The following is a 21,188-nucleotide window of genomic DNA, read 5'->3' as shown; positions in this document are numbered from 1 at the left end:
GGACCTAGGACACAGGGCATGGGCGTGGCTGTCCTCACCCTAAGTGTGTGGCTCCTGAACCAGAGGGAGACAACCTCCAGGACTCAGTGGGAGGGGGGCGGGGGGACGGTGAGCAAACATCAGGGGGAGGGAAAAGCACCCGTGCTGAGTAACACCCAAGGAATCCTTCTCAGCGTAGTTGACCAAATCCCAGTTTGTCCTCGGAGAGCCCTGGTGGTGGCCGAGGTCAGGGGTCTCTGGGGTGTGAGTGCAGCCCCACACACCTACATGGGTGACCACACACAACGGCAAGGCTCCCACCAGACTCTGGGAGAACCGGGGGTACCAGACCAGCTGCCCCCTCACCCCCCAAAAGGATGCCTCCTGTCTAGCCCGTCGGCCTCCTGCACCTGCCATGATGATGTTGCATGACCTTGGGCTGGGCTCTGGGCCTCTCTGTCCCCACCATGTCACTGAACAGGTTTGTCCATGTCTCCCTTCCAGCCCCACCTCTGGGCTTATGTCAGACCTGCATCAGGAAGGGGTGCAGACAGTGGCAACAGAAGGCGGCACCTGGGCTCTGCTCTGGGGCAGCTTTGCATTTCAGCATTTTGGAAGACTGGCTTTCCCCTGGGAAAGAGCCCCAGCCCCTGGCCCACGAGAGGCCCCACAGGTGCCTGGGTTGGTGAAGAGGAGTCAGGAGCTGGAGGTCTGGCCAGCTGGAGTACACAAGCCCCAGCCCTGCCCCTCCCTGATCGACAGTCTCTGCGTGAGCTGTGAGTCCCCGCTTGCAGGCCAGGGCCAGCCCACCCCTCATGGCCTTCACAGAGGAGCTGCCACTTCTCCACGGCCCCTTTTGGCTCCCTACTCTCTGCAGGACCAAGGTCAAACTCTGTGGCCCCCAGGAGCTGCCTCAGCGCCTGCTTCCAGTTGTGGCTGAATGAAGCTTCCTCTCCAGATGGACTCTAGACCTACCCCATCAAGTTGTGCAGAAACCCCAGGAAGACCCTACTCCTTCACTCCTCTGTGTAGAGATCTAGCCCCCTCCTCCAGGCAGTCTCCCCTGGCTGCCTCCTCCAGCATGGGGGAAGAGCTGCCCATCCCAACTCCTACTGCCTTCACCCGCTGAGAGCACCCACCTAGCACACGCTGCACTGTAGACTGTGTGACCTCCACTCAAGCCCAGGGCTGTGCTCAGCCGATGCTCAAAGATTCACTTTTGAATGCCAGTGCCTAGCACAGTGCTGGAACCCAGTAAGTGTTCGACCACTGTGGCTGACCGAGTGAACAGTTCACCCAGCAAACACACATGTACCTACCAGAGACAGTTTGACTTAGTGGGGAAAACACATACTATTGTGTCAGGTAAAACTGGGCTGAATCTCAGCTCCACCAATAGCTCTGTGACCCTGGATACATTTCTTAACCTCTCTATGCTTTATGAGTTTCCTCTTCCACACAGTGGGATAATCCCAGCTTCCCTGGGTTGTTGAGACCCTTGAGAACATTGCAGGTTGTGAATCCTGACCTGTCCCAGCAGAGCCTCTGGCTTTATAGACCAATGAACAATTGTTCAGAGAGGGACAGTGACTTGTCCGAAGTCACACAGCAGGCCTGCAGCAGGACTGAGGCTTGAACGAAAGTCCTGCTCAGAGAGCCCGTGAGCACAGTGGCCCACCCTGCTGACCCAGAGGGCATCCCACATCGGGCAGGAGTGACCAATGGGCTATTTCCAGTTCCAGGTTGGGGTAGGGGCTGCAGGGTCAGGGTTGGCTGCAGAGGCAGGGGCTGGAGAGGCCTCCTGGGCTGCAGGCAACAAATTCCGGGGAGTGAGAGGAGGGTGTGCATTCTCAGCTGGCGCTGGATACTGACAGGTATGCCACATGGGGGCCCTGGGATCCCAGCTCTGTGTGGCCACAGCCAGGCCCGCTGTGAGGTGGGCTTGGCATTCAAGGTCTTCAAAGCCAGCCCCAAACCCGCCTTGCGACATGTAGCCCTGGAAACCTGTTGACTGACAGCTGATGGTGTTCATGCTGTCAGCATGAAGCCACAAACCCGGGGCTGGAGGGGCTGGCCAGGGAGCGTGGCTGTCACCCCAGGTCCCTGCCCACAGAGCTCTCATCAACAACTGTCTGGGATCACCGCATATGAAACCCAAATCCAGGCCAACCCCAATCCTCGCTGTCCCCCTACAGCCTCTCTGAAATGACAATCCAGCCAAGTCCCTCCCTGTGTACCCACACCCCTGGGGATCAGCTCCAACACTCACCCCTGCCTGCTCACCCACCGTCAATGCATACGCTGTGGAGCGCCAGCCTGGTCCCAGGCACTGCTGCAAGGGTTTACATGGCTGACTTCATTGAACTCCCCACAACTCAGTGGGGTCGGTTCTATTATTATCCCTATTTTACAGATGAAGAAATGAGGGACAGAGAGGTTAAGGCACTCATCTGAAGTCACAAAGAGAATAGTGTGGCAGTGTTGGAAAATCCTAAAGCCGAGGCCCAGAGTCCATACCCTTCACCACGTCAGTGCCCTGTGCAGTCATCCACCAAAGCTGTTCTGAGTACCTTTTATGGAGTGCCAGCCAGAGGGGGCAGCTGTCATGCCCCTGACGGGTCATCCTCTGTGTCCAACCTTGCTGGTTGTCACGTCCCAGACCAGTTGGGGCCTTCTCACCTCTGTTTGCTCTGGGCCTCGCCTGAGCCTCACACAGGCCTGGCTCCAGTCCACCAGGCGGAGGGAAGCGGGCCAAGTCACCCACAGGTAGGGGCAGGGCTGGGGCTTGTGTACTCCAGCTGGCCAGACCTCTGGCTCACTGGCTCCTCTTCACCAACCCAGACACCTGCGGGGCCTCTCGTGGGCCAGGGGCTGGGGCTCTTTCCCAGAGGGGAAGCCAGTCTTCCAAAATGCTGAAATGTGAAGCTGCCCCAGAGCGGAGCCCAGATGCCACCCTCTGTTGCCACTGCCTGTACCCCTTCCTGATGTGGGCCTGACATCAGCCCAGGAGCTAGGCTGGGGGTTGAACTTCTGAGTCTCTGTTTTCCAGTCCGGTAAAGGGAATAGGACCTTTCAAGGGCTTTCTCATTGGTCTGATGGGGTGTGAAAAAGCTTACACACTGTAGACAACTCTACAGTACAAGAGGTCATTGTAGCTACTGGAGGGGTCACAGGGCAAAGGTCGGGAGGGAGGGGCTGGGGTCAGAGAAGGCTCCATGGCATCTGACCCGTTGGAGCGAGTCTGCCAAGCAGAGAAGGGCGGGCAAGGGGCAATGAGGCAGAAGACTCTGCAAATAAAACACAGAGCAGCCCCCAACCCCCTCTGCCCCTGCGGATTTGGAAAAGCACAAAAAAACCAGGTTTCCGAAGTATGCAGGGACAGGGCCGAAAAGGTAGACGGGGCACATCAGAGAACCCTCGAACACCACTGCCTGACAGGAGGAGCTGTAATCCCACCCTCACTGAAGCCACTGAACCTGGATGCTTGAGACAAGCTGCATGCTGGCACCGCTGAGGCTTCTGCTGCTGGGGGGAGGGCAACATCTCTCCCTCGGGCAGATGAGACTCACAGGGTGATGGGGGACTTGCCCAAGGTCACTGGGCCAGTCAGTGGCTGGTGGAGCCTGCACGTGAACCCAGTTCTTCACTTAATCCAGGCAGGGCTGGCTTCACGGGCAGCTGCACGGGGCCCCAAGCTCAGAGGGACCCACTTTGGTTTACTGCTCTATGGCCACCCTTGTGAAATCCTTAATAATTCGTGGACAACAGGCCCCACAGTTTCGCACTGGGCCCCACAAATTATGTAGCCGGTCCTGATTCTAGGAGATTCTGATAGACACTTTTGGGAGAGGAGGCAGAGGGCCAGTGAATGAACTGTCACTTTTCTGGGACTTTGCAAGAGCCGGGCCCCCTCTGCTTGGTCTTCCCTTTTTCCCTTGACATCAACCTAGCAAATTTCTCCTTACCTTCCAATGCCCAGCCCACCTGTCACCTCCTGGGGATCCTTCCCAGATCTCTTCCCCATACACAGATCTGACCCTCCATACCAGGCAGAACCCACACTTCCTGCCTTGGTCCCACGCAACAAGCCTGCTGATGGGTGTGCAAGCAGCACCTGCCTCCCCCAGGGCTAGGGCACCCCAGAACTTCCTGCTGACCAGGTTTCCAAAGGACCATGCTAAGGACATTTTACAAAGGGCTCAGAGAGGAAGTTATTAGATGATGCCCAGACAGTGGACCCCAGAGAGCAACCCACCTTTTTACTTGCAAGAAAATGGACACCCTTTGGCCTGGGAAGACTGGGCCAGGCTAAAGCCAGGAGCCAGGATCCCCCTTGGGAAACTCCTCCAACTTGGAGGGGCCCTGCCAGGAAGAGGGAGGGGAGGGAAGAGGAAGTCTTGAATCTGGGGTGCAGGTACCACGTCCTGGCTGTGTGGCCCACCCACTCTGAGCCTCAGTTTCCTCATCTGTAAAGTAGGCATTAAATGACCTATCCCTGAAGGGAGCTTACTAGAGAAAAGAGCACAAACTCTGGCATCTGATTGTCTGGTTTGGAGCCCAGCTTCACCACTTCTGGGCAGGTGTCCTTGAGAACCTCACCTACCCTCGATGGGCCTCAGTTCCCTCATCTAGAAATTGCTCAGTGAGGCCGCCCTCTCAGGGCTCGTAAGCTCATGTATGTAACATACCAGTTCCCCGGCAGGGACTCTTGTACGGTTGGTGTAACAAAGTGGACGACACAAGACCCCGACTTCCCAGGAGCCAACAGAGGAAGTGCAGCTGGGGGCAGGGATGACACAGACCCTACCAGCTTGTCATGCCCAGGACTCAGAGGGTGCCCAGGCCCCAGGGAGCCAGGATGGAGTCTGCAGGAGATAAGGAGCAAGAATAAGGCCCCACGGACATCCTATGGCAATGCCCAAGCGCCCCTACCTAACCCACAACCTACTTTCTTCTCATGAGAATAATAGTTCCTATTTGTTAAGCCCTACATTGTGCGGGGAATTTTTCTCAGCACTGTGAATCGGTGTCTCTAATCCTTATGACTACCTTGTCCAGGATGCTGCGGCCAGATGGTGACTGTTTCTGTTTCCAGTTGAGGAAGCTGAGGCCCAGAGAGGGCAAGAGCGTGGCCATGGTCACATGACTGGCCCTCGAACCCTGACAGTCCCCCTCCCAACATACATGCAGAGGTCATGGCTCAGCCTTGACCCAAAGCTGCCCAGTGACCCCAGGAGCTGCAAGGTGAGAAGCCAATGACCCCTGAACAGCCCCTTCTCCTTGGAACACATCCCCCCCTGTGTGTGCATATGAGTGCATCCCCGGGTGAATGTGGAGACACCATGTGTTGTGAGAACTTCTGCCTGTGTATCTGTGTGAGGTGTCAACACAGAAGTTCGTGAACGTGCATCTGTGAGCGTGTGTGTGCAGCAAGTCTGTGCGTGCACATGTATGTCTGTAGCACGCACAAGTAACGTCTGCGTGTATATGGGTGTGAGGGAGCATGTCTCTGCACATCTCTGCATGTATCTGTGCACACACAAGCAATCATGGCCATATGTGCATGACATCTGTAGCCCCTTAGAATGCAGGAACAGGTTTACAAGCACATGTGTGTCTGTGTAGAGCATGCATGTGCACATGTGTTCATGGACACAGATATGAATATGGGCTGGGAGAATCCTCTGGGACTTGTATGTGTATCTATACTTCCAGATGAAAACCTCAAGCTCATGTATAACTATAAATCATCTTCTTCCTCAGGAAGATCTCGGCCCTCTCAGAGACATTCCGGACCACAACCTGGTCCACCTCCTCCAAGAAGCCTTCCTGGATTCCAGACTCCCCACAGTCACCCAGAACTCCAACGTTAATCCCCATCCCACGTCACGGCAGCTTTCCTAACCTCATGTCCCCCCACCAGCCAACTGCAAATCCTGCCAACTTCCCTGCCTCAGTCTCTTATGAGAGGCCTTTCCAAAGGCCTCTCCAATGCAACCACCTTCAATAGGCCACTATCTGACTTAGAACCTTCCATGGCTCCCCAGTGCCCTTGGGATCTAATTCCCCAGCCTGGCATTTGTGGCCTTTTACAATCTTTCCATTCCCTCGCCAACCTCATCCCCTATCCTGCCAGGTTCTCCACCCAGCCTTCTCCCATGATGTAATTCACTTTTGGGTCACCTCCCCAGAATGCCTCTCTCTAACCTATGAACCCCATCTATTTTCCCCTGTCTTGGGCTTTCCACATCTGATGTGATCTCCCTATTTCTCCACCAGAGTACATAATGGGAAAAGGCCTCCTCCCCGGCACCACAGGGCCTACTGTCAGGCCTGGCATACAGTAAGTGCTTAATACAAGCTTGGGAAACTGAACTTGGGAGGCAGAGGGAGAGAGACCCATATCCAACCAACATACCCCTCTTCCAGAAGGGCCCTGTGTGCCACGTTGGGGAAGAGGGGTCAGGTCTGGTTCATGTCACATCATATCCACAAATGAATCATGACCCCAGGCAACCAGCAGCAACTGTCGCCTTGTAAAAGCCCCCTCCCTTTGCCTTGAGTTGGGACAGGACTTAACACTTCTGAGGACATCCACGATCGCCTTGATGCCCACCCACAAGAAGAGGCCAGCAGAGGGGGGGCAAGGTCAGGGGCAGAATGGAACAGGGGTCAGGGGCTGGCACACTGGAGCCACAAAGACCTGGAAATGAACCCCATGGGGGCTCAGCCAGGAGCGTGACCTTGGGCAAGTTGCTTTCAGACCACAAGCCTCACAATGGGGAAGATAACAGCACCTACCTCACAGGGTTGTGGTGGAGATGAAAAGAGTTAACAACTACACAGTACTTAGCACAGTGCCTGGCATACAGTTAAGTGCTCAGAATGTTAGAGGATATTATTATTTTCATGCATCAGATGAGAGAACTGAGGCTCTCAGCCATGAAGGGGCAGGGCTAGCCAATGCTACACCAGGAGTTGGCAAGAGAAGAAAACCAAATATCCAAGTGCCAGGCCAGGGCACACCCCTCCGCTCTCTGGCTCCCTCTGAGACGAGGAGGCCAAGGAGAAGTGAAAATTGAGAAATAAGCCCCTTCCCCTAATTCCTCAGTGATGACAGGCCAGCTCTGGGCTCCCCAAGCCCTGAAACGGCACCAGCTGCTTGGGCTGGGCGCCACACCAGCAGACACCCAGTGCCAGGGCCCAGCTCATCCTGCTCACCTGCCAAGGCCTCTGCCCACCACCGGGACTGGAGGCTGCTAAGGGCGTCAGGAAAGGAGGTCACAGTGGAAGGAGGCGGCCGCCCCAGCAGGCTGACTTGGCCGAGCAGAGCTGTTGCAGGTCCTGCAGGAGAGAGGAGAGGGTGTGGTGAGCTCCAAGCCTGAGTCTGGGGGTGGCCCCAACCCCCTTCACCCAGCTCTAGGTCCCGCCTGCCCAGGCCCCTCTGGCCATCTCCTGGAGAGCCAAGCTGGCCCACAGAAGTGGAATGACCCTAGAAACTGGATGTTGTCCCCAACCCCCAGTAAAGGTCAGAGGCCCAGAACCGGCCCCAGCACCAAGGTCAGCTCCTCTGCACCGCGTACCACAGCAGCAGCCTTGCTGGCACACCCACCACTGTGCTGCAGTCAGCCCAGCCCCCCTAGCACCCCCACCCTTCAGACAAGCTGGGTGCTCTGTCTGGAGCCCTTTTCCCCACTTCTCTGTCTTTCAAAGCCCCACTCTGCTCAGATGCCTACATGGAGCCCTCTCCGACCTGTCGCTCCTTTCTTTGTTCATCCCCCAGCGGCTTTGGGTCTAGCTGACCATGTCTCCCCCAGCTTTCTATAGGCCAGGCTCCTCCCCCGAGCAGAGCTCCTGGACATCAGGAATGAGGTCTTAGTTTATCTCTATCCTCTGAGGCTCACAAGGCCACAGAGACGGATGGATGGATGGATGGATGGATGGATGGATGGATGGATGGATGGATGAATGAGTGGGGCAGTGAAGATATTCAGTGAAGAAGCTGAACAGAGTGGGCCAACTGACATGTGCCTTGAAATCCAGAAGCCTGCCAAGCTCTCCACGGGCCTCCTCGTGCCCTGTTCCCTGTTAGATTCTAGAATCCAGGGTTCAGGTTGTTGAGAGGAAAGAGACTTGGTGAGGTTGACTCCCTTCTCTGCCTCATGAGGAAACTGAGGCCCTGATAGGGGAAGGGTTCCTCCCATGGTCCCATGGCAAGAGAGAGGCAAGGCCAGAAGTAGAACCCAAGTCTCCTGGTCTTGCCCACTGCCCAGAGCTATCATGGATGGAGGCTGCCATGGCAGTCCCTCCCAGCTCCTATGTCCTCGTGTGTCAGCGCATGCAGGCACCCAGCTTCCCTGGCTGTTGGGGGATCAGGCTAGCTGTGGAAGGATGCTTCTGGGTAAAGGAGAGAGGGCAGTAGGAGGACCCTGGGATGGGAAAAAGTGCAGTAGTAGAGATCACACTCAGAAAAGAGCCATCTGGTCTGATGGCCCTTCTTCCCCAGCCTGGAGGCCTGAGGCTAGGGGCAGGCAGAGAGGGTACATTACAGGGAGCCCTAGGGTCAGAGACACCCCTCCAGCCCATCTTCAGCTGGGGGGGTCTTTCTAAAACCACCTCACTCTCCTCCACAAAGCTCTTTTGGGCCTCCCAAACACTGCTGGTAGGGCATGCACTGGTCACCACCTTGGAGAACAGTTTGGAAGTATCCCCTACCCTGTGGTCTATCAGCAGCCCAGCATTTCCACCTCCACAGAAGTGTGTGCATGTGGTCACCCAAAGATGCATACAAGAATGTTCACAGCAGTGCTACTCATAACAGCCCAAAAATGAAAACTTCCCAAATGGCCATCAACTGTAGAAAGGATAAACCGGTGTATGCATACAATGGAATACCACACAGCAATCAGAACAAATAATCTGCAACTCTATCCAACAATACACATAAATCTTATGAACATAATGTTGATCAAAAAAGCCAGAGACAATGGAGAACATACTTAAGGGGTCCAATTGTATAAAGGTCAAGAACAGGCAAAGCTACTCTATGCTGTGGCAGACTAAAACAAATATGGCCACAGATTCTTTGCAGCTCCTCCTATCGAGAGGTGGAGTCTATTCTCCGCCTCTGAATCCGGGCTGGCCTTGAGACTTGTTTTGACCAATAGGACTTGGTGAAAGTGGTATTTTGTGACTTCCAGAGACTAGGATTCAAGAGATCCTGCTGTTTCTGGCCTTGGACCTCTTGGAACGCAGCCTAGCCATGGAAGGAAGCTGGTCTACCTTACTGGAGGATGGAGGAGAACTGAGGCTGCCCAGCCAACAGCCAGCACCATCTGCCAGATGTGACTGAGGCCATCTTTGACCATCTGGTCCAGCCAGCCCTTCAGGTGACTGGAGTCACATGAGCCCAAGGGAAACTGGCAAAGGGACTGCCCAGGCAAACCACAGAATTATGAGACATAATAAATGGTGGTTGTTTATTTTAAGTTACTAAGTTTCAGGGTAGTTTTGGGGGCAGTTTTGGGGGCAGCAGTAGATAACTGATAGTGTGCTGTTGATAATGTAAGGATAATGCTGTCATTATCCTTGAGGGGGAGCAGTGACCGGAAGGGGGTATGCGGGGGGTTCTAGGGGATCTGGAATGTTCTGTTTCTTGATCTCTATGATGGTTACATGAGTGTATTCATTTTGTGAGAATTTGTCAAGCTGCGCTTAGGATATGCACACTTTTTCTGCATGGATGTAATACTTCGACAGAAGCTAAAAACAAACAAACCTTCAGGTGGCTCTCCGCCTAGGCAGCCAATATCCAGCCCCGCCCTGCCCTGCTGGGCCTCACCTCACTCTCCTCTGCAATTCACAGTGCCACCTTACACCTCTGCACTGGGGATGCCCCACCCCTTCCTCCCCTGCTTCAAGCCTGAGGGCAGGCAGCACCTCCCCCTGGAAGCCTTCCCTGACTGCCCCTGGCCTTGCCCAGGTGTCTATATTCACACAGCTCTCTCTCTGGACCTGGGTCTTCCTGAGCATGGGGTTAAGTCTTTCCCTTCAGTCTCCCCAGCTCTTGGAACTCTCCAAGTAGGGGCCCTGTCGGGGTTCGGTGGCACCCCTCTTCCTATTCCCCTAGGGTTGAGACCTCCACAGTGGTGCTGTGATGATCACTGCAGGCTTTGCGGGGGTGAAGGGGCACAAGGCGAACTGGTGATTACAAGACAGGTCATATGACAGCACCTCCTGGGACCCCGGCTTCTCCCATGTAGACCGAGGGCAGGGCTGAATTTGGGGGTACAAAGAGGGTCTACAAAGAGGCACAGGACTTAAGGGGTCCCCCATTTTGTAGCAGATGGTGACACCTATGAAAGGGTACCACTCCTTCCCTCTTAATTATCTAGTGAAATGAAGTAGCAAGCCCGCCTGGCAGTCAGCACTGTATCTCTGCTGAAACAATGCAAACTGCCAAAGCAAAGGAAGAATTGTAATGTCAGACGGCCAGGGCATCAGCTCTGCTAAAGTCCTTCCATGAACTGAGTTGTCTCCATCAGGGCCAAGCAAGAAGGTGGACGCTCTCCCCTGCCCCACCCCCTGCCCTCAGTGACCGTGACTCAGGTGAGCGCCAGGGCCTCAGTCCTGAATGCCCCTGTCTGGGGCCCCTGCCCCACCTTTGCAATTTCAGCTCTGTCCTCAATGGATGTGTAGCCCTGGCCCTGGGGGAGCCCCCTCTGGCCTCAGCTCCTCCACTCTCATCCTAGAGATCTGGCTTAGTCAACAATCTCTGATGAGTCACATTTTCTCTCGGATGGGAAGACTGGCCCCTGAAAGGCCACGGTGGTTCTGAGGCCCGGGAATCTTTCTGCCCCCTCTCAGAATCTCCACTGTGTCAGCGATGGTGCCTGCCACAAGCAGGCTGATGTGGCCACTGCAGGCCACCAAGGGCAGGCCACAGCACCATGTCACCCGCCTGCCCCTGGGAAGGGGGCACTCAGGCCTAGAGGGGAGAGTGCATCCCCACTCCTATGCTTCCTCTGCTACCCAGATTCCTTTGCTGAGAAAGGAAGCTTCTTGCCCAAGAAAGAGGCACAGAGAAGCCAGAGGGTGGCCAGGATGGGAGAGGGCAAGACACCAGGTCCCAGGCAGTCTGTCCTACAGCAGAGGTTAACTCCACATGAGGAGCACATGAGGGCAGCTGCGTGGGCCCAGCCTAACGACAGAAGGAGCTCTGGACTGGGGCGCACCTTCCACAGGTGGGTGTGCTGTCTCACAAGACGGTGAGGGTCCCGTCCGCAGAGGCGTGCAAGCAGAGGCAGCGGCCCTGTGCTGCTGTGGGTGCAGGAAGCATCAGAACTGGAGCTGAATTCTCTATTTCCCAAACTCCTCTGATGATAAGAATCACCTGGGTTGCTTGTTAAACCCACGGCTTCCCAGGCCTCTCCCCTGAGAATGGAAGTCTGTGGGTCTGGAATGCAGCCCAGAAATTTAAATTTTTAACAAGTCCTCCCAGGTGATCCTGTGCCTCTGGAAAGTTTGGGGGAGCACTGGCAGATGACCTTCCAGGTCCCTTTGGGTCCTGAGATTAGTGATTCTGAGCCCCCCCACTCCACACTACCCCTATCCTATCTGGAAGATGAGGCTGGCAGGAGACTAACTGCATCATTAAAATAAAAATGATTTAACAGCTTTAGGAGGGGGCAAAGATGTCAGGGGGAGGGCAGTTCTCAGCCCATGGTGGTACCGGCAGCCGCTCCCTCCTACCCCCCCTGGGCCCCCCGGAGTCTCCAGAAAAGCTCAGCACTGGGGAGGGGGTGAGTTGACAGCTGTTCAGGGGCTGCTCAGTGAGACCCAGAAAAGCAATTATCTTGCTCTTAGCAGAATGGCGCTGGCTTGTACCCTCCCCCTCCCTCCCACCTACACACACACACACACACACACACACACACACACACACACACACACGCACACCCCAGGCCAAGATGCTGCTGGCTGGCTCTGAACCCACCTCCCCCCACCCCCGGCCTCCAGATTCCTCTGACTCTCAACCTCCATCCTCAGAGCATATTTCCAACACTTAAATCATTTAGCCCGCTAAACAGGAGACGGCGAAATGGGTGCTATTTCTTAAAAACATACACAGAGCGTATTAAATTATTGATAGCCATTAAACAGGGGGAAAAATTAAACAGCTCTCAGCTCTTATCAATCATTCATGCAGTTTCCACTGGGGTGTTTTCTGGAGAGTGATCACAGGGGCAGCCCAGGGAGCCGACTCCTGCTGGCAAGGAAGGCACTGGCTGTGTGGAATCGGGGAGGGGCCCACTGCAGCCCCCAGCAATTACCCGGGCAGAGGCCGCAAAGGGGGTCTGGTGGGGGGGGGGGAGGGTCAGCCTCTCTGCTGACCCCAGGCCCCCATCTTCACCACATTATTAACAAAGGGACACTCCAACACCACCTTCAGGAGTTCCCTTCATCGAATCCAGCCTGCTTTTACTGAGCGTCTAGTGTGTACCAGGCATGCAAGGCGCACAGATAAATACGCCTCAAAGCACACACGCAGGCAAACGTGCGAGGCAGCCCTTTTGGAAAACGTGATCACACCACATTGTGCTAGGATCCGCGATGGAGGTCCACAGAAGGTGGCTCAGAGGAAAGGGGCAGCTTCAGCTGGAGGGGGGCTGACGGGGAAGGCTTTGCCAAAGAAGTCATTCTTGGGTAAATTCTCGGCCAGAGCACAAGCCGGGAAGGGCATTCCAGGAAAGCGGTCCGGCCCTGGGAGAGGCCCAGCAGCCTCTCTGCGCCTGATCTGAGCGCTCCGTCCTGTCAACAGCCCTGCGGTTACTGGCCGTGTGGGGTGTGGGGCTTGGGCACCGTCTGTGGAGCAGGGAGCAGGCTGTCACCTCAGCCTCTCCTCCAGGTACTGGTCAAAACCAGGCCAGGCCAGGGGAGGGATGCACGAGGCCAGGACCCCCTCCTCAGCGTGGATGGGCAGGAGGTTAGGGTTCACCCCAGCTGCCCGGGGCAGCGGCACTTCCACCCCCGCACGGCAGATCCATTTCCTGGCTCTGACTCAGGACACCTAAGCCAGCGCGTGACGTAGACCATGGAGGCTGCAGGGCCGGGACACCGCTGGTCTCCTGGCCACAGACGGGCCTGGCAGAGCTGTCCTCGGAAGACGGGCTCCCTCCTGTCGCTGAGCTGTGCCAAGGACCAGGGCACCAGTGGGAGCCAGAGGACACCCGATACTCCCCCACCTCTCCGCCTGGGGACCATCCACAATCAGGGGCCATTTGAGGTTCTGGGGCCAGGCCGGCTGCTGGGCCGCTGCAGGGAACAAAGAGGCCAGGCCCACGCTCGCCCCGGCCCTGCGCCCCCAGCACCCCGGGAGAGCATCACATTCTTGAACGCCTTTTAGGAGCTCTCACTGTTCAGGAGCCTGAGCTGGGAGCCGGGAGGAGGCCCTGCCAAGTGTTGATAGCACCCTCTCCAGAGAAAGCTGCTGTCACAGGGAAACATTCTGGGGAGAGCGGTTGTTTACCACCAACGCCTGGGACCGTCAAGAAAAAATCAGGAGAAATTAAATTTGCAAAGTTGAAAAGACATAAAGGAAGCCCCCTCCGCAAGCCTGGGACTTTTCAACCTGGAGGATCAGGCTACTCTATTTTTTGCCTGGTTTGGTCTTTGCATTTATTATTGCTTTCTCTCATGCAGCCAAGTCCTGCCCTGGGTCAAGCTCTATTTCCCCCTTTGTAACTGCTGCAATACTTTCCACATCACACCAGACTGGATTCTGTTTGCATCTGCTCTGAACTTAATGAAGGATACCATGAACACAAACAGGGTTCCTTCCATCAGCACTTGCCCATGGGGTCAGAGAGGGGTCTCTAACTTTACTACAAACAACCACCCCGGCCCCCCGCCTGCAGGCCAGAATCAATTCCTCCTAAGGGCTAACCTGCATCACTACTGCTGTAATTGTAAAAGCCATTCCCTGGATAGTGGGTGAGATGTTCTTGGCCAAGTGTAAATGAGACTGTACTCTTGGAGCTCCCGGGAGCCGAGGGAAGGGGCAGGCTTGGGAATTTCCAGGCAAAGGCCAGCAGAAACTGGCCACAAATGAATCATTAACTCTCGAGTCGAGAGCTCTGAGTGGCCGGTGCCAAGGTCTCGGGCTCTGGCCTATGTGGGCCACTTGGCCTCCCTTGGCTCAGGCCTGAGGGTGGCCCCGCCCCCCGCTGGCCATCTGCTTCACCCGATGGCCACTGGTCACTGAGAGTCGAGGCCATCTGGACCAGAGCAGCCCAGATGTCTTATGGGAGAGGGCATGCCTTTCCCTAGGAACGACTCCAAACCTTTGCCACACACTTCTGTCCTTCTGGAATGCTGTCCCTTCAGCGAGCTAAGTCCCCTTGTCCTTCAAGGTCTGGCTCCAGCCTGGCCTTCCTCCTCTCTGCCCTGCCTATCTGGGCCCACCTTGGCCCGCCATCTCTGAGCCCCTGTAGCTCTGGCTGTGTCTGCCAGCCCTGGCCTGGGTGCAGGGCCTCATTCCTTCAGCAGGATGTGGACTTTGCCCCTCTCCTGGACCCCGTCAGCTGGTATGAGGCAGGGCACAGATCAGGGAGCCCACACGTGATGGGGTTGCCCATGGGCTCAGTCTGCAGCCAGCAGGGGAAAGCACCTGGGTGTCGGCAGGGTCTGCAGTCTTCCCCTGGCTCAGGTGCGACATCAAGTCCTGCTCTGGGCCTCAGGCCAGCAGTTCAGGCGGGGCTAGAGGTGCCCGCTGGACTCCCACTGGGGATCCAGGTGGCTCTGGGGGACCCGGCACCCTGATTCCCAGGAGCCAGCAGAGGTTAGCACTGGCCACCTCCATCCCCAGGGCACCATCCTGCAGGCTGGGCTGCAATTTCACCACAGCCCCTCCAAGCTGCCCTGAAGAGGGGCCTGAACTCTTCTTGGGTGGGGACTAATGAACACAAAGTCTGGAAACATAGATCCTATTATAATATGATGTCAGTACATCATTCACCTGTGTTTCTGAACTTAACGTCCACCTGTGTGGCAATAAGGCTGGCAAAAATAAGAACAAATATCACTGACTCGAGCATTTGCTTCGTGTCAAACTGTGCTAAGCTCAACACACATTTCTCACAAGTCCTTCCATCCCACCACGAGGTACCTACTATTAATACACCCACTTGAAAGAGGAGGAATCCACGGTTCCCAGAGATGCAGATGAAGATGAGGTAATGTGCCCAAGTCCCAAAGCTGGAATGTGGCAGCTGGGGATTCAGATGGAGCATCTGACCCGGAACCCTTCCCCCACTTGGCACCCACCTCCCATGTGCCCAGAGCCCCTTGTCTTATACTCAGTCAAGTGCAAGACACTTGCACTGGAAGACGCCCTGTGGTCGCCACCCCACCCTCTTCACAAAGCCCTTTTCCCATCTGATCCTAAAAACAGCCCCATGAGATGGCCAGTGAGGGTCATTACGACCATTTTACAGATGGGGAAACTGAGGCTTGATGGGGCAGAGCCTTGACTTATCTAGGAGCTTTTATACCCCTTTAATCCTCACAACAACCCCAGGAGATGGCTCTTGTTAAAACCATTTTGCAGATGGGAAAACTCTGAGGATGAGAGAAGCAGAGGGAGCGTGTCCCACATGCTGGGGACAGAGCCTGGGTTTGTGCCCTGATCTGCCTGACTCCCGACTGGGCTTCTCCCATGACACGGGTTTGTCCCCGAGGCCTGGCACAGAGTAAGTGCAGGTTTGTGAGCATGGTAGGGAGAGGTGACACAGGACCACGGCATGGGGGCCTGGGGCCAGGGGCTGTGTCCCTCTCTCCCAGCCTCCTACTGTGGGGATGGAGTTGCCCTGAGGACGAGCCTACCTCCCACTTCCCTGCAGGACTCCTGGGCGGAGGCACTCTGGACTCGTTTACCATGGCAGAGTCTTACTGCTGAGTCTAATGATCAGGCCAGGATGTCTCAGCCGGCCACACAGGTCACCATGTGTAGGTGTGTGAGGGTGGATGGCATCCATTCGAGGAAAACAGAGTGAGGTGGTGGCCGCAAGCCCACAGGCACGTACCTCATCACACCCCAACACAGTCACACGCGGGCACGCGCGCTTCCCTTACTAGTGTCTGCAGACACCCAGGCACACGTGCTCAGATGAGCGCTCACACGCTCACACCCAGAACAGCACACACCTGCACTTGGGGCACCGGGGGCACCTGCACGCTGAGCAGGGATGTGGACAGCTCTGACGCACATGCATGCGCAGGGCCCCGGCGGCCGTGGGGCCCAGGAGAGTGGGCACGGGGAGCAGGTGGGCAGGTGGCCATCTGCAGAACCGTGCAGGAGCCCCTCGCTGCCGCTGCACTCATGGAGTTAGGCCTGTCCAGAGCAGGCCCATAAATCAGGAAGCAGCCTGCCACAAGCGTTAAATCACTGTCCTTAGGACGCGGTGCTTAGAATGGAGAAGCAGCTGGCATCAGGCCCAGGCTCGCCGTTGGGGTGAGGGGTGGAGAGGTACCTGGTATTTGGCACCCCTCCACCCAGTGCCACTTCCCCACACTCAGCCCCCAGTCAGGCCCCTCTCCTGCTAGCCTACTAGGCCCTGCTTCCCCCCGGCCTTTCCTCCCATTCTACCTTTCTTCCTCTGCTCCTGGCCCAAGACCCCAGAGTTCAGCTCCCAGGCTGAGTGCAGCCCTCCCACCCCCAGTGCTGAAGGCTTCTCCCAGGGGCCAGCACCCTAGGACCTAGGAGCACTGGGGCTGAGGCTGGGGGTGCTGGAAAGTCCACTTCTGGGCAGGAACACTGGGGCACTGTCACCAGACCCAGGCTCTGAGCCCAGGGGCCACTCTCAGCTGTACTTCCCATGAGTTACCTCCCTCCTCCTGGCCTTACGCGACCCCTTCTGTAAAGTGAGGAGTGGAGCGGGACCTCCTGGGGCTGCTCGTCCTGAGGATCTGATGCCCAGGGAAAAGATCCTCTGTGGATGCTGATTAATTATGACTATTAATAATACAACCATCTGCATCTCGTGGTGGAGAGAGGATGATTAAAACCGGGCTCCATGCCCCAGCGGCAGAATAAATGGGTCTCCAGGTGGGCTGGGGTGTCACCCCCACTCACAGGCCTGCAAGCGGATCCTTGGGGGCTGTATGTCGGGGAGGGACTGCACTGCATAGACAGATGCCGAGAGGAGAGACAGACAGGCAGGCAGACAGACAGAAGGTGAGGAGCCGGCTGGTCGGCAGATGAACCATAGACCATTACCTTGTGCCAAGGCTCTGGGACAGGATTCTCTCTGCCTACCACTGGGACAAACCACTTGACCCTTCCACTCCTCCTCAACCCTTACCTTACCCTGCAGTGGAGCCCAGAGGTCTCTACGATCCCTCAGTGCTCAGAGGAATAAGCACGGCCAGCGGGCCCTCGAGAACCTCACCCTGAGCCAGGCACGGCTAACCTGTTAATCATCACAACAGTCCCATGTGGTATTTACGCCCACTTTACAGGTGAGTAAATTGAGGCACAGAGAGATAGAGGAACTTACCGAAGGTCACGTGGCCAGGAAGTGCTTGAAATGCAAAGTAGGCCATTTGGCTCCAGAGCTCTTACCCACTAGGCTACAAAGATTCCAACTGAATGAATGAGTGGATGAAATTTAAGCAGCAAGATACATAAAGTCCTTTGAACTATCTTTGTGAGTGGAAGGCAAAGTGGCCAGAAAATAATCGTCATGGGTTTGGGCTAGGTCTCTGCATCATCGGCTGTGTGACCTCAAGCAGGTCACTTGCTAACTCCGGGCCTCAATTTCCTCACCTGTAAAATGGGGGTAAATGGGGCTGCCTCATCTACTGGCCAGATATGAAGGCAATGGTAGAGTGAGGTTCTGAGGATGATGACAGGGCATGATCGTGATGTCTGTGTATACGGCAGCCAGGATTTCCAAACCAGAAGCTTGTGTCCCTGCCCTGGTGGGAACCCCAAGAACAATGGACAAGGGATCTGAAACCGTGGCAGCACATCAACCTCTGGGTCTGGTGAAGCCCTTCCTGGGCACCTACCCTGTGTGCAGCTCTAGGCTAGCCATGATGGGGCGGGGGCATGGGAAGTACATAGGCCTCATGAGCACAGGGCTGGGTGCAGACCCTCCAGGGCCTGCGACTTGGTTGGGGGAGGGCCCCGGCATAATGGGCAAGGGCCATCCAAGGAGCACCTGCTTCATTCCAGCAGGAGCTTGTGGACCCATCCCTGGCTGACCACCTTGCCTGGCGCTGGCGGTGCACTGTGGACAGGATCCAGCCTCAGGCTTGGGGGAGCACGTGAGTGACAGAAAGGCAGGTGTGTCACCGAGCTTCATTGCCACACCCAGGGTGGCCTTACCAACAAATCCCCACACTCCCCTTCAGAGCTCAAACGTGACTTCAGAATGACTTTTCTAAACAGCCCTCCAGCCTGTCCTTCCCAGATGGAGCATAAAACAAAACCTACAGTATCTGACATCCCTGTTAGGGGAGCGGCTACTACACCCTGCCAGAGGTGGGCCACACCTGGTGGAGGTAAGGCCTGGACCCCGGGAGAGGGACACCTGCAGCCCTCCGCGTGACGGAGTTAGTGGTCACCTCTGAATATCGTGCCATCGGAAGACAATTCACCAAAATGTCCTCCCAGTACTGCCCCCCACCCCCCCGCCATCCACTCCTTTACAAGGAGATGCAAAGGTAACGGAGATAAAAAGTTCACAGAGGTGAATGGGAAAGAAAAGGGCAACCCAGTTTGCAGAGCCCCCCACGTTTCCTAACCAGCTTCCTGGCTTTTTGTCAGTTCCTCCTGCCATCTAGCCTGCCATTCGTTTCATATTTTTCTTGAAATCTATTCACAGTTTTTGCTAAAATACCTTGATTAAAAAAAACTTTATAGGATTACCTGAAGTATGAAATTAGCCTCACTCACCACAAATAGAAGTTAAACATAAAAACAAATGCAGGGAGGAGAAACACTGGCATTACTTTGCTGCCTGCCTGCTGGAGGCTGCAAGCCCCACCGGCTCTCTCTGCGGGAAAGAGAGACCAGCAAGGGGCCCGGCGCTTGGAGGCTGCCCTCCACACAGCCAGAGGGCTGGACAGGCCTGGAGCTGAGGGTTTTTCTCAGTTGTGATGAATGCAGCGGCTGAATCCTGCCGGTCTCCTTTGTGTACCTCTGAGGAGCACAAGCGTCACCTCTGAGAGGTGGCGGGTGACGTGTCTCTGTGACACAGATGAGGAAACAAGAGGATCAGAGAGGTGAGCCCACCAGCCTGGGGTCACACAGCAGTGAGTGGCCGAGCCAGGCCTCCTGACCGAGCACAGGGTTCTTTCCTTTCTGCTGCTGCTGCTGCCGCCGTCTCAATACCACACAGAGTCACTTAGGCAGAGCAGAGTCACTCTGACCCGCGGCTGGCGCGGTAACGGTTTTTACACCTGAGGTTAACACAGTGATTTAAGAGGTTATTTGTCTTAATTTTCGGGAATCAGTTTCTCGGGGAGGAGATAACTAACACATCGGGCTTGGGAAGCTAGTCTTTTTAGAAAATATTTATAGCATTTCAGACAGTTTGGTGGCAAATGGATATAGCATCTGCTATTTTCCTCATTTTCTACCACAGCTCTAAAACCCGGAGCAGTTACAACACACACACACACACACACACACACACACCCCACAACACAACTACAGCAACCACATCAATGCTGACAGGAAATCAAAACCCACCTCTTCTTTGAGAAATAAAACACAAAACTGGCGTGATTTCAGAGCTCATTACCGCCTCTGGTTAAAGCCCCAGTGCGCCTCTACTAGCAAAACTGAAGGCTGATGCTCAGAAAGCCATGGCCAGTGGGCCGGTCCCCAAGGCCATGGTGAGGTTCACTGCCTCCACAGTTAGGTTTGGCAGGACTCCCAGGCCCAGGATTGTGGCTCTCACAGGAAGCCCCAAGAGCAAAAGAGCCCTCCCCTGAATTAGGATCCCGGCTGCAAACTGGAGAGGGACAGGGAGAGGGCAGCCATCAGAAATCGAAGACATTCCATGAGCAAGGGCTGAGCTGACCTCTCCTCATGGTACCTCAGTAACAGTTATTCATCCCTCTGAGGTCAGCGACGTTTATCACCCCCATTTGGCAGATGGCAAAACTGAGGCTTTAAAAAGCGTAGAGAGTTTCCCGAAGGCACAATTGCTGGTATGGTAAGCTGGGCCCTTTGCCCCTCTACAGGCAGCCTGGCGTTCCCGCCTCATTTCCTGTGACCATCCTTCGAGTGGCCTCTCTGCCATACTCATCTGCTCCCCGGGGCCCTGCAAGGCGTCTCCATGGTCCAGCTGCCAGGCCTTTGCTCACACCATGACCCTTAATACCAAACCTCTGTAATCAAACCTGGATGCATTGTCACTATAGGACCCTGAGGACCTTCTGCTCCATCCTGGTGTCTCAGATGGGAATTCTGAGGCCCAGAGAGGGGAGGGGACATGTTTGGGGGTCACACAGCTGGCTGATGACAAAATAAAGGGGAACCAAGTTTGCTGTGAAAAAATCCCAAACATGTTGCTACTCCCTCCATCCTTGACATCCTGATCCAGACACAGGAGGGGCCATTGCTACTTCACAATAAGAAGTCAATCTAGCTGGGCATGAGGCATGGGAGTGACACCCAGGGCTCAGGTCCAGCCAAAGGCAAATGGTGCTCCAATGTCCCCCAGCAGGGTGCCTTCTGGTCCGTCCAGCCCAAGCTTTTGGGCAGAGCCTTCAAGCCCCTCTGCACTGAGGCTGCAGGAGCTGCCCACGCCCCACCCAAGCCAGGGGACCGGAAGGCCCTCATTCATGATGCACTGGGACAAAACCCTAGGCCAGGCCCCAAGGGAGTGCCCGCCCACACAGCCTGGCTTGAGGCTGGTAGAGAGCCCCTGGGAGGAGAGCCGTGCCAGACTTGGGCCTGGCGCTCCCCCTGCGGCCACTCGCCTGAGCAATCCTCTCCACTTGAACTTCAACAGATATCCCCAATGCATGTGTCCAGAAGAGCCTCCGTCCCCCCGGTCCTGTTCTCCCTCCACCCTCTCTGCACTGGCCCCTTCTGATCAATTGCCCTCTCCCCGCACAACCCAGCCATCAAATCCAAAAGCCAAGGAGCCATCCTCGATTCTGATGCTCCCTCTCAGCCAAGCCATCTGCCACCT

The 21,188-nt window shown here is 55.8% G+C and overlaps 1 protein-coding gene across 4 annotated transcripts in view; it reads right to left on the bottom strand.

Annotated features, from left to right (window-relative positions):
- ZMIZ1 (zinc finger MIZ-type containing 1) overlaps positions 1-21,188 on the bottom strand; it is a 233,614-nt gene that overhangs the window by 180,250 nt on the left and 32,176 nt on the right. For all 4 annotated transcript variants that reach the window (XM_082408761.1, XM_082408764.1, XM_082408763.1 and 1 more), the window contains exon 2: positions 7,201-7,323. The gene's annotated coding sequence lies outside the window, so the exon portion shown is untranslated. The remainder of the gene's footprint in view (positions 1-7,200; positions 7,324-21,188) is intronic.

This window comes from Balaenoptera borealis (assembly GCF_965194805.1).
Source record: "Balaenoptera borealis genome assembly, chromosome: 10".
NCBI lineage: Eukaryota > Metazoa > Chordata > Mammalia > Artiodactyla > Balaenopteridae > Balaenoptera > Balaenoptera borealis.
Note: the sequence above shows the minus strand (reverse complement) of the source record. Positions and strands in the feature narration are given on the sequence as shown.